The sequence below is a fragment of the Aquarana catesbeiana genome, linkage group LG08 (assembly GCF_042186555.1).
Source record: "Aquarana catesbeiana isolate 2022-GZ linkage group LG08, ASM4218655v1, whole genome shotgun sequence".
In the NCBI taxonomy this organism is placed as follows: Eukaryota; Metazoa; Chordata; class Amphibia; order Anura; family Ranidae; genus Aquarana; species Aquarana catesbeiana.
Window position 1 is genome coordinate 269997254 of NC_133331.1, and position 14028 is coordinate 270011281.

The 14028-nt window shown below is 42.6% G+C and overlaps 1 long non-coding RNA gene across 1 annotated transcript in view; it reads right to left on the minus strand.

The window, feature by feature from the left end:
* The window catches only part of LOC141106478 (uncharacterized), a 38670-nt gene extending 25942 nt beyond the window's left edge, over nt 1-12728 (minus strand). Inside the window, exons 1-2 of the long non-coding RNA XR_012235723.1 lie at nt 12643-12728; nt 3013-3095 (exon numbers count right to left, since the gene is read on the minus strand). This is a non-coding gene — a long non-coding RNA (uncharacterized lncRNA). The remainder of the gene's footprint in view (nt 1-3012; nt 3096-12642) is intronic.
* Nucleotides 12729-14028: the final 1300 nt, after the last annotated feature.

The following is a 14028-nucleotide window of genomic DNA, read 5'->3' on the forward strand; positions in this document are numbered from 1 at the left end:
TTCAATTCAACTGTTTTTAGACAAATTGGGTAAAAATTGCGACTTTGGATTTACTTAAGTTATATGCTAAGTGTGGCTCTTTCGCTTTTAATATTTTGTTGTATACATATACAGGGGTACATGGGGTGAGCTGCTATTGCACATTTTTGATGCTTTCACATTTGATTATTGAATATTTTAGGGGTATAGTATTGTATTGTATCAGCTACAGTCAGGTCCATAAATATTGGGACATCGACACAATTCTAATCTTTTTGGCTCTATACACCACCACAATGGATTTGAAATGAAACAAACAAGATGTGCTTTAACTGGAGACTTTTAGCTTTAATTTGAGGGTATTTACATCCAAATCAGGTGAATGATGTAGGAATTACAACAGTTTGTATATGTGCCTCACACTTTTTAAGGGACCAAAAGTAATGGGACAAATTAACAATCATCCATCAAACTTTCACTTTTTAATACTTGGTTGCAAATTCTTTGCAGTCAATTATAGCCTGAAGTCTGGAACGCATAGACATCACCAGACGCTGGGTTTCATCCCTGGTGATGCTCTGCCAGGCCTCTACTGAAACCGTCTTCAGTTCCTGCTTGTTCGTTTGGCATTTTCCCTTCAGTTTTGTCTTCAGCAAGTGAAATGCATGCTCAATCGGATTCAGGTCAGGTGAATGACTTGGCCACTGCATAACATTCCATGTCTTTCTCTTAAAAAACTCTTTGGTTGCTTTCGCAGTGTGCTTCGGGTCATTGTCCATCTGCACTGTGAAGCACCGTCCAATGAGTTCTAAAGCATTTTGCTGAATATGAGTAGACAATATTGCCCGAAACACTTCAGAATTCATCCTACTGCTTTTGTCAGCAGTCACATCATCAATAAATACAAGAAAACCAGTTCCATTGGCAGCCATACATGCCCAAGTCATGGCACTACCATCATCATGCTTCACTGATGAGGTGGTATGCTTTGGATCATGAGCAGTTCCTTTCCTTCTCCATACTCTTCTCTTCCCATCACTCTGGTACAAGTTGAGCTTGGTCTCATCTGTCCAAAGGATGTTGTTCCAGAACTGTGAAGGCTTAGATGTTGTTTGGCAAACTCTAATCTGGCCTTCCTGATTTTGATGCTCACCAATGGTTTACATCTTGTGGTGAACCCTCTGTATTCACCCTGGTGAAGTCTTCTCTTGATTGTTGACTTTGACACACATACACCTACCTCCTGGAGAGTGTTCTTGATCAGGCCAACTGTTGTGAAGAGTGTTTTCTTCACCAGGGAAAGAATTCTTTGGTCATCCACCACAGTTGTTTTCCGTGGTCTTCCGGGTCTTTTGGTGTTGCTGAGCTCACTAGTGTGTTCTTTCTTTTTAAGGATGTTCCAAACAGTTGATTTGGCCACACCTAATGTTTTTGCTATCTCTCTGATGGGTTTGTTTTGTTTTTTCAGCCTAATGATTGCTTGCTTCGCTGATAGTGACAGCTCTTTGGATCTCATATTGAGAGTTGACAGCAACAGATTCCAAATGCAAATAGCACACTTGAAATGAACTCTGGACCTTTTATCTGCTCCTTGTAAATGGGATAATGAGGGAATAACACACACCTGGCCATGGAACAGCTGAACTGCCAATTGTCCCATTACTTTTGGTCCCTTAAAAAATGGGAGGCACATATACCAACTGTTGTAATTCCTACACCGTTCACCTGATTTGTATGTAAATACCCTCAAACTAAAGCTGAAAGTCTGCAGTTAAAGCACATCTTGTTCGTTTCATTTCAAATCCATTGTGGTGGTGTATAGAGCCAAAAAGATTAGAATTGTGTAGATGTCCCAATATTTATGGACCTGACTGTATATTAATATTTAAGTTGGCTCATAAACATGGGTGCTGTGGATAAATTATATTGGGGAGCTGTGTATCCTAATGCAGAGAATACATACAGGGCCGCTGATAGGGGGGCCTGGGCACACATGGGGCCCTGGACAGCAGGTGGAATAGTTGCAGCAGGATAGAGCGGCAATTACAGAAGGATGCCCTGTGCGGCTGTCTGCAGCAGCTGAAAGCTGGTTTCCCTCTCCCGTTGGCTTTCAGCTGCTGCAAGGAGAGACACAGACACAGTGCATCCTTCTATAATCACTTCCCACTCACTGATCCCTTTCCTTGTTATGCTCACTTTACTATGCTTCAGTTTATGCTTCTGTCTCCTGTTCATTCATCTTCAGTCCAGCTGAGGCTACAAAGAAAGGAACTGAAGAATCTGTGTCCTCAATTTCTTTCTCTGTCTCAAAGGTGAGATGTCAGGGGTCTGTTAAGACCCCTGATATCTCACCAAAAGCCCCCAACAGCGTTGTAGAAAATAAATAAATAAATAAATAAAAAAATTAAAAAATGAAGGGCTCATTCACACGGGTTCTATGGCCCACGCAGTGCGAATGAGCGTTTTGTTTGTGCGGGAGCCATCTGTTACTCTATTGCAGTGGCTGTATGAACACAGCCACAGGTTCTACTTTGATAAGTGTGCAGGTGTGGGTGAGTGGCCCTGAAGGCACACTGTCAATGGTTGGGGGCCATGCACCTGCATTCACATGCCTGTCAAATGAGGACCTGAAGCTGTGTTCATACAGCTGCTGCATCCCCATAGTGTAATATAAGCTGCCTGCACACACCAATAGCCACATTAAAAAAAACAGCGATTTACACCGTACAGGCCACAGTACTTATGTGAATGTAAATATCTCATTTACACAGAACTTTTTATTAACTCAATACAGTTTTATCTTTTACATTTAGCAGGAATTATGTTATGTTTGTGTCCACTAATAATGATTTTTGTGTATTTTTAATTAAAATATCATTTTGATATGTTCGGGGAAGGGGGTGCCCTGTCAGGTAGGCTGTACGGGGCCCCGTAATTTCTAACAACAGCCCTGAATACATACTTAGACTTTAGAATCACTTTTCAACTTTTAAAGTCTATACTTTTATTTAAATAAGTCTTATGCGTACTTACTCTTCCTCACAGAGAGATAAGTTGATGGTCCCAAAGAAGAAAAGGAGTAACAGGGATTTCTTCAAGGTGAACATCTTTGGGCTCTGTGGATAATTTGGATACATGGAAAGAAAAAGAAGACAAAATTGAAAACATGTTAAAAAAAAATAACACTAATCACCCTAATGTAAGGTACAAATAAAAAAAATTGTTCCAATATTATAAAAGGTCCAATGTTCATTTCCTATAATCCATCATAATGGATCACATACACCTGAAATTAATTATTGGCTGGTTGAGTTTTATTTTTTTAAATGGATTTGCTTGATGCTTCCCAGACCTCATTTGATCTGTCTACTCATAATTAAAACAATAATTAAGGGTCTATCTTATTCCTCAATCCCACAAAAGATATATCACATCAGGTTCTTAGATGCCATTGGAGCTGGTTCACAAAAACCGGCATTCTAATCTCCATTATCTATGGTTTCCAGGGCTTTCTATCATAAACATGGATACCTTTTGCCTTGTCTACCCACTCTGGTCCTCACCCAAGCAGTGCCAAAAGATATTAGAGTGAAATTAATTTTACTTTATATGAAACTGCTTTATTAACTAGACTTAGGCTTCATATACAAACTGCCTACTTTGACTGCTGGCCACGGGAAAACGCAAAACACAGCAAAATTGCGACACAATTTTGCCGCAATTTTATTCCTGTTTTGCCACGGTTTGTGTTTTCCCGTAGCCGCTGGTCAAAACATTCCTATCCTGAAAGTGATTCTTCTGCGTTCAGGTGAGGGAGGTTGAGGGAGGTTGTAGCTCCCCTAACCGCAGCAGCTCCTAAACTCTGGTAAAAGTCTATGTGTACATTGGCACATAGGCTTCTATGGAGTTGAGTTTAGGAGCTTTGGCATAAAACGCCATAAGCTCCTAAACTCAAGTTTAGAAGCTGCTAGTGTACATGAAGCCTAATGGTTTCTTTAGGGCTTTTCTTGTAGGAATGGGAAGAGTCCCCAGATAATTGTCCCTGTGATATTAATTTATTCTAGGTTTGGAGAGAAGGAGAATGAGACTATTAAGATTATGTGAAAATAATTGTTCATTATAAGGAATATGACTTATGAATGCAATCTTTCTACTGTACTTTGTCCTAATAAGGGCACACACAATTAAATAATAATCTTTTGTGTATAACTATATTAGAATATATAAACATATTTGAATAAAATGATTGATATTGGAATTCAGTGAAAGTATATTAGGCTGGCCATAGATGGAGCAAAATTCTTTTCTGCAACCACAGATGTTGACAGAGAGAGTGTTGACAGGGGAATCCCTCCCACTGAGCCATTGTGTTCTCCCGGCGGAGAAGCGTGGGAAGTCACCCCTGAGAACACAGTTATTATTGATAGTGGCTATAACAGCTGCTAGCAATAATCACATGTAAAATCCAGCAGGCTGGTTGTACACAAGCTAATCGATTGATGATCAACTTGGGTACATCCAGCCTGTCCATACATGGTTGGAATCTCGGTTGGTCTATGGCTGGTTTTAGGTTTTGCTATGTAATGAAGAGCAATCTCCCATCCCCCTCTTCTACTGGTTGGCTGGTAAGAAAGATTTGAACTACACCATGTGCTGCATATATCTGTGTAGCAATAACTCACGGTGGAGCTGCTGGTTTAAGCGGGTCTGTTACCTTCACTCTGCTTCCCTCTGTTTCACCAGCACCGGGTCTAGGGTTCCGTTGAGTTTACTTCTGGACGACACACGCACCAACACTGGAGTACGTTTTCAATGCTTTATTAAACAAACAACTTAGGAAATAGCAGGAAAGAGGTGGAAAGGAAACTTGCAGAAGAAACTCAAATATCCTCTTGTAGGGTTCTTTTGACAAACGTCCTGGTAGAATTCAGATACTATATGGAATGCGCTCCCCTCGTGGGACACACTCCTTGCTCGTCTGGATAGGCCTCTCTCACCGGTCTAGCAGCCAGCACGCAGCACGAATCAAAGTCTCTGCCACAGACTTGTTTGGGAACAAAACCCGTACGATCCTCTGCCACAGGATGTATCAGATTTTCTGTAGTGAACGTCAGTCACAATGCTTGAACCTTGAACCCGGCAACACTATGCTGTATAGTTACTTTCGGATACGTCCTCCAACCGAGTCACCAGGCCCCTCTATAGACCAGCACACTGCGTGATCCCTCCAAGACGGGTCCTCCCCTGGGATCTCCTTGGTTGTCCAGCTTCGTCACACAGGACCGACAGCTCAGGACCATTCCTTGGCCGTGGTGGTAGGCCCCAGGCAAGCCTCTGGACCCACCCCTGCGCCGCAGTTTCATGGGCCTCCGGAACGGAGGACCACGAGGTAGCTCCTTAACGCATACCTGTCAGCCAGGAGGGCCAGCAGGTGTCTGAAAAACGAACCCCAAAATATGGCGTCTGTCCCATAAATACCCTCGCCCAGAATGCAACTCGGAGGACCACCTCCACCGAGTTGTCTCTGGGACAGAAGAGCATCCATACGCTTCAACACGTTGCCTTTCCAACACTAACCAGTGGTAACAGTGACACCCACCGGTCAGCCCGGAAACACACACAACCTCAGCCAAGCTGGAACAGAGGCAAACTTAACCTTCCTAACGCACAAATTACTAAATTTACCTAACATGCGGTAGATTGCAAATCTACCAGCGCTACATCTGCTCTATACTAAAATTGTTTTTTAACACTCGGACACACATTTCCACATATCTGCACACACAAAACTGACTTACAAATTTTTGTTTCTACTATACGTTTATGTTCCTTAGGTTTTATATTTTTTTTATTTTCTTACTCAGTAAAATTTACTGTTAAATACATTTTTGATTTTGATACAAGTAAAAAAGTACCTTTTATCTTTAAATATTTCTCGTCCTTAAAAGGTAGTTTGAGAAGTACCAAAAATAAATGTAACCAAAGAACCACTAATCAGCCTACCAACAGGTATTAATTACGGGACCCCACTACAAGCTGTGAAGGAACTTTAGAGCCCAAAACCCAAGCTAACCAGGGAAAGTAGACACATTTTGTGCTTTTTTTTTTTTTTTTAAACAGACATTCTTACTAAACTATTCACAAGGCAGAGAATATACTGAATGCACAAGAACAATAAATGGGGATTAAAGTAATATGATTTAACAAGTATATGATATGTTTCTATTAAAAATCTATTTGACTAAGAGCTGTCTGAATTTTAACAATTAAGCTTAATACAGCCCAGAGAGCCAACAAGAGTCCACATGTGTAGATCTATATCATAATAAATCACTAACAACACTGGTATAAAGAAAAGTCTAGAGGCTGGCGTAATGGGCTCTCGGGAGACCCAGACATCCTCTGCAGAGATCCCTGGTGCCTCGAGCGTTTGCACTGACCTCTCTTGCATAACGGATTTGATGACATTGGATTGAATGCTATCTACATCAGGTGGCTTTGTCTTTGTTGGTGGCTTATTCAGATTTTGGATTTTGCCCTGAGTCCCACTCCTTAAAGCGGATCTCCACCCGATTTTACAACACTAGCTGCAGAGGATTACCGCAATGTCCTAATGACAAAACGCACTTTTTTTTTATACTGTACCTTTGTTGTAGTATCTGTGTCTTCTAGGATGTACAGGCTGCGGATAGGGGCGTGTTTCCTGCGGCTAAATCGTCACTTCCTCTTAGCCGCACTGGCTCCTGGGAGCTTGTGTCATTGTTCCCAGGAGTCAGTGCGGCGGCCTGTTGCGAGAGTTCTTGAGATTTCAATCCTGGGAGTGACGTCATTGCCATCACAACGGGGCGGGACTTCCTATGACGTCGTTCGTTGTGATGACAACCGGAGCAGTTGACGGCGCTGCGATGTCAATCTACTGCGCATGTGTGAGATCGGGAACAGAACGGGCGGTGCATGCTGGTTGATCAGCAGCACCGTATCCCGGAAGAGGATGCCTGTGGGCTTCACATGCCCACAGGCAAGATGACAACCGTTTGGATCGTAATTTTTAAGTTTCTTTATTAGGAGAAAACGGACAGCACTCATCTTTAAAAACAGAACAAGTGAGTTCTATATTCATAGAGCATATTCACTGTCATTTTGCAAAAAAAAAAAAATCTTGGAGATAGTGGAACCCCGCTTTAATGTTAGAATGTGTTCTGTGCTGTCACTTTTCCACTCAGATAATATATGTGATGATAGGGTCCTGCCTATGCACTACATCAGCAAGGTAAAGTGTTTGATTATGATCTCCCTCTAGCTCGAACACATCCAATACTCTAGATGTTTTGATTCACACACGAATAATAAAGCCCTGAAGAAGCAGCGTATACCGCGAAACATGTTGGCAGAAGCCATGTAACACATGTGATACTTTGTCTGAAACGTTCTTAAAACGTAAATGTGTTTTTATATATATATGGGCCTACAGTTGCCCTGTTTTCTCTTTTTTGATATAAAATATTATATGTACTAAATAATAATCTTTTTATATCTTTATAAAAATGATTGATGCATTTATGTGACATACTTTAATATATTCGTGGGAACCACTGTTTTAAAAGACCATTTCTTTTATATATATTATTATATATATTCTCTTTTATTTCTTACTGGCTGGTGTTTCCTATGGTTTGAGACCATTCTTTCTAATGGGCCCTGATCTATGAATTAAAATTTGGCGCCAAAGGAGAAGAGGCCTCTCTTCTCCTTTGGCGCCAAACACACACATACGCGTCCCACGCGGTAACAAGTAGGTTAGGCTCCTCCCACTTGTTCTTCTGATCACGTAGCTCCCGGGCTTTTACTTCTCACCCACAGCCTACGCAGTCAGAAATAAAGTCCTGCAACTTAACCCCTTCCTCTCCTGGAAAAATGACAAAGTCCACAAACTTCTTTTAACATAAACTCCCGGTGAAATACTTCTCAGGGTTGCGGGAGGTTGACGGCTAACAATCCCGGACGACGCGCCCACATGTAGCAATAACTCACGGTGCAGCTGCTGGTTTAATGCGGGCTGTTACCGTCACCTTTGTTACCTCAATTTCACCAGAACCGGGTCTAGGGTCCCGTTGAGCTTAATACCAGACAATGTAGGCACTGGACACTTGAGTATCTTTTCCAAGGTTTTAATAAAGAGTAACTGAAGGAAGTAGCAGGAAAGAGGTAGAAGAAGAGTTGCATGGAAGTTCAAATACCTTTTCTTAGTGTAGTATTAGGAATTGGAATCTTATAGATGAATGTACTCTCCTTTTAGAGTTGAATCTTTTCCCACCCAGATAGGTTTCTCTCACTAACCTAGCAGCCGATACGCAGCACGAACAAAAGTCTCTGCCACAGACTTGGATGTAATAGAAACATGTATGATCCTCTGCCACAGGATGTAATGGTTTACGATGAATAGCAAACACAGCACTAGAATCTTTCGGGCGACCTGGCAGTACTATGCGGTAGATTAACTTTAGGATGCGTCCTCCAACTGAGTCACCAGGCCCCTCTCCAGACCAGCACTCTGCATGATCCTTCCATGACAGGTCCTCCCCTGGGATCTTCTATTTTGTCCAGCTTCTTCCCGTAAGACAGACAGCACAGGACCATTCCTTTGCCGCTGTGGTAGGCCCGAGACAGGCTTCTGGGCCCACCCACACGCTGCAGCAACGTGGTCCTCCCAGTCGGAGGACCACGAGGTAGTACTCCTAACACATACCTGTCGGCCAGGAGGGCCAGCAGGTGGAACGAAAAAGAACCCTAAAACATGGCGTCTGTCCCATAAATACCCTCTCCCAGAATGCAACTCGGAGGACCACCTCCACCGAGTTATCTCCAGGACAGAGGAGCACTTATACACTTTAACGTGTTGCCTTTCCAACACCGACCCATGGCGACAACGACACCCACAGGCACACTGTGAAACTACATGCAACACAGCCAAACTAGAACAGAGGCTAAATCTGACTATATATGAACAGGTAACCCACTAAATTTACCTATAAGCGGTAGATTGAAAAATCTACCAGCGCTACATACTCCCCCCACTACAATAGACGTTGTCCTCAACGTCTGTCAAAATAACTCCCAAGCCTGAGAGTAGGTATTTGAACTTAAAACTTGGACAAGGACAAGGAAAAAGAAAAGACAGTATAGAGATATTACAGTTTCAACATTTATACAACATGTTCACATCTGCAAACAAAATCACATTAGAACTGTTACAAACCCCACTATCTATCTAGCTGAAAAGCCTAACAGCTTGATAGGAGATCCAATTGTTCCTGAAAAAAAAACAAAGTTAAACACTCACTAAATATGTACAGTATCATCACGAAACAGTTTAGAAGCAAAGCCTCATTCCAGAAAAATAATGACACTCTCTTCCCACATATTTCCTTATAATAGAAATAAACTAAAGTAACTTGAAAAGTCCATCCCTATCTTTGAGTGAATTACATCCTATCAATCAAGAAAATCCAGCTAGCAAAGAGTCTTTGGGTTTGAGAACCCTGGGATGAATATTATCTCTTGAACACGGAGATCTGTAGACACTGACACTTTCTAACTACATCCCCCAAAGTTCTTTTTCATAATCACCAATAAAACCGAGGATCTGGCAATGGCAGTTTCTTTCCTAGTTTATCCACGGTAGTGATAAAGTACACAACATCATCTTTTCCTGGTCTGCAAATGACCACTTTGTCAGCATAGATGTGCCGACCATAGTTCCAATATAGGAAACATCCACTGAAGTGTTCATCCATGGCAACAGAATATCCAGCTCTCCGGAAAGGTTTTGGCACAGACAAATAGTCCCAAACAGCTTCACTATACCACTGTTCCCGGTTCGCCTCAATTTCCTGCATAATTTCCTGAGTAACATAGGGAAATTCCAGACCATATTCTGTGGCAACTCGTTTAATGAGCACTCTCTGTAAACAGGCAAGTTTAGGCAAAGATCTATTTTTCCCCAAACCAGGAGGCACACAAGAGTTCAGTGATTTACTCACCATAGATCCGACGGGTGTCGGAAGCAAACTAGCAACTTTAGACAATGTCTCTTTGGTAGTACTGTGCGGCTCCACACAAGGTGATGTCTTCCCAGAATCCAGGGCTGTCCACTCTGAGAAACTAAGGGCAGAAGCAACATCTTCACCCTGGGCCCACAATAGTTCCTGCGACATTGTTTCAAACAAATCATCATCACTGGAGAGATCTGACATAGAATCTATCTCCGAGTCTCAACTCTTCTGCTGGCAAATATTTACAAAGAGTCCCAGATATGTTCCCCTTTGATCTCTCACCCGTTCCTGATGTGGACTTCTCAGGATCCATATACTTCTCCGGCTCCAGTTCAGGTAGTCGCTGGGGTAAGCCTCGACCACCGCCGCGGGAAGCCTTCACATATCCCACCTTCCTCTGGACAGGTGCAACGGGGATAGGTGTAGAAGTAGAAATGAAAGTGATGTCCGCTAATGAAGCGGTGACAGCGACATCTCCCTCGAGAACACTTTCAGTAGCAGGCGAGATCACGGCCTGTTGCTCGCCAGCAGCAATGGCAGCAGTCTCCACTGTGGCAGTTCCTGTAGCCCAATCCACATAATAAGCACGGGGCGACATGGTAGGTTGTTCCACTGTGAACAAATATTCTCCGCACTGCAAACATCGGACAAATGGACGGAGATGTATGGCCAGTCCTTCACACTTGTGGCAAAGCATGCCCAGCCCTTCGATATCTCCAACTGTGTATAGCACAAACCTCCCCTGCGGCTTCAGACGAATGCCGGTATCTGTCAGCAGGGTTCCGGTCAGCATAGCACCCACAGCGGTACTTGTAGGGAACATCTTGGGTCCCATAATAGACGGTACCAATGGAAAAGAAGACATGGCCACACTCTGATCCTTTCCACACGAGGCCTCTCCTCTCCTTTGGCGCCAAACACACACATACGCGTCCCACGCGGTAACAAGTAGGTTAGGCTCCTCCCACTTGTTCTTCTGATCACGTAGCTCCCGAGCTTTTACTTCTCACCCACAGCCTACGCAGTCAGAAATAAAGTCCTGCAACTTAACCCCTTCCTCTCCTGGAAAAATGACAAAGTCCACAAACTTCTTTTAACATAAACTCCCGGTGAAATACTTCTCAGGGTTGCGGGAGGTTGACGGCTAACAATCCCGGACGACGCGCCCACATGTAGCAATAACTCACGGTGCAGCTGCTGGTTTAAAGCGGGCTGTTACCATCACCTTCGTTACCTCAATTTCACCAGAACCGGGTCTAGGGTCCCGTTGAGCTTAATACCAGACAATGTAGGCACTGGACACTTGAGTATCTTTTTCAAGGTTTTAATAAAGAGTAACTGAAGGAAGTAGCAGGAAAGAGGTAGAAGAAGAGTTGCAGGGAAGTTCAAATACCTTTTCTTAGTGTAGTATTAGGAATTGGAATCTTGTAGATGAATGTACTCTCCTTTTAGAGTTGAATTTTTGCCCACCCGGATAGGTTTCTCTCACTAACCTAGCAGCCGATACGCAGCACGAACAAAAGTCTCTGCCACAGACTTGAATGTAATAGAAATCCGTACGATCCTCTGCCACAGGATGTAATGGTTTATGATGAATAGCAAACACAGCACTAGAACCTTTAAGCCGACCCAGCAGTACTATGCGGTAGGTTAACTTTAGGATGCGTCCTCCAACTGAGTCACCAAGCCCCTCTCCAGACCAGCACTCTGCATGATCCTTTCATGACGGCTCCTCCCCTGGGATCTTCTCAGTTGTCCAGCTTCTTCCCGTAGGACAGACAGCACAGGACCATTCCTTTGCCGCTGTGGTAGGCCCGAGACAGGCTTCTGGGCCCACCCACACGCTGCAGTAACATGGTCCTCCCAGTTGGAGGACCACGAGGTAGTACTCCTAACACATACCTGGCCAGAAGGGCCAGCAGGTGGAACGAAAAAGAACCCTAAAACATGGCATCTGTCCCATAAAAACCCTCTCCCAGAAATCAACTCGGAGGACCACCTCCACCGAGTTATCTCCAGGACAGAGGAGCACTTATACACTTTAATGTGTTGCCTTTCCAACACCTACCCATGGCGACAACGACACCCACAGGCAAAGTGTGAAAACTACATACAACACAGCCAAACTGGAACAGAGGCTAAATCTGACTATGTATGAACAGGTAACCCACTAAATTTACCTATAAGTGGTAGATTATTAGTAGAATAGTAGAAAAAGTAGTAGATTATTAGTAGATTAGTAGAAAAATCTACCAGCGCTACATATATATATATAATAAAATCATACAGATATGATAGGTAATCATTCTTTCTTAAAAAAAGGTGTTTTACACTTTTGGTTGACTATACCCATTTAGCAACCATTATAGAGAAACAATGGATTCAAATGCAGTTAAAAGTTAAAGAAACTTGGGAAAAAAATGACCTAAAAATTTTAATTGTGCAAAATAAGCCATAATGAAGAAAATGATATGAGGAACCTTGCCATCATTTAAAATAAAAATAAAACAGGAGTCATTTAAGTTTTACCTGAAATTTAAAAACTAAGGTTTCTTTCCTTATCAATAATTAAGAATAAAAATAAGATAACACCATTCCAGCATATACTTACCAGGTGGTTCAGTTGGTTATGAGAATGTAGACAGCTGGAAGACTTCAGTGGAGGTCTACTCTACAAAGAACGGGGTTGGCTTATATAATAAAAGAAAAAAGTTGAGTAAAGAGAATTTTTAATTAAATTTAAATTTAGCAGTCACATCTTTCTTAGGAACACATACCTGATACCACATGTATTTATTAAAATATTTGTCTTCTAGCCTCCAGGTAGGACAAACATCAGCACCCAGTCAGCAGTTTATGTAAAAAATTATACTAATGCGCAAACAACATACAGTAAATGAAATAAATAAGAAAGAAATAGTAGCTGCCAACAAGAAAACAGTATTCTCACACTAAACAGAAATTATTTTTCAGTCAGCAGTTTAGTTACCTCCAGAGCTCATATTTAGGCAGTTTTAATCAAAAATCAATTTAAGAGGAATTCCAGCCCAAAATTCTGCTTTGCTTTATATACAGTAGCCAGGAGTCATTTTGGACAGTTATTTATTCCTGTTTAAGTGTTTAATCAGTTTTGCTTAAAAGAAAGTGACCGGCACATTAAAACCCAACTTTGTATGTGACGTGCTGTTGCAATAAAGTTTACTTGGTCCCAGAAAGTGACCAGATTCTGGGGACGGACCCCGCTTTCAGGAGACTCTCCTTGGATAAAAAGTTTCCCCATTTCTGTTCCCAGCAGTGGCAGGGCTCAGGGTAGCATTCATACTTACCAACCCTAGCCCCAGCATGAGGAGGGACACAGGAATAATGCAGTTATGCTGCCTCCATCCCTCTGCTTCAACCAATAGGGACTGGGATGACTGAACCCCCAGTACCCCATCTATTCTACTACCATTTGCCCACCACATATGAATCCACTCCAGAACCAAGCCAGGGAGTGAGAAGAGAAGAGAAAGACAAGTTGGCCCCCAGTGCTGCTTGCTGGTTAGCCGCTGCTGAGGAAGACAGAGATGAGATGGAGGAAATTGAGTAATCAGGTAAGAAGAAATAAGAGTCCAGTGATATCTGCTGCTGAATCTGTCCCACACTGTACAGTCACACTCTTATCTGTCACTTGTGAAATCTGGACAAAGTATTCATTAACATGGAAAGGCAGATACTGAAAAAACATTGTTGCACATCAGGATCCTGCATTTCTGGAATAGTTTTTTCATGCTGTCAGCTTTTAGAAACTATTTGCCTTTCCATGTTAATTTATATTTTGCCCGTTTTTCAGAAGTCGGCTGGGGAAGAAGGAGAGTATGCTGGGAGAAGTAAAAAAAAAGACTGTGTGTGGGTCGGATATCTCACTTGGGATCCTGGCCTGGAACTGCGAGCAAGTGACTCTGTATCAGTGTGTGCTGTGGCTGAGTCGCAGCCTGTACTAGAGGGCAAGAGAGAG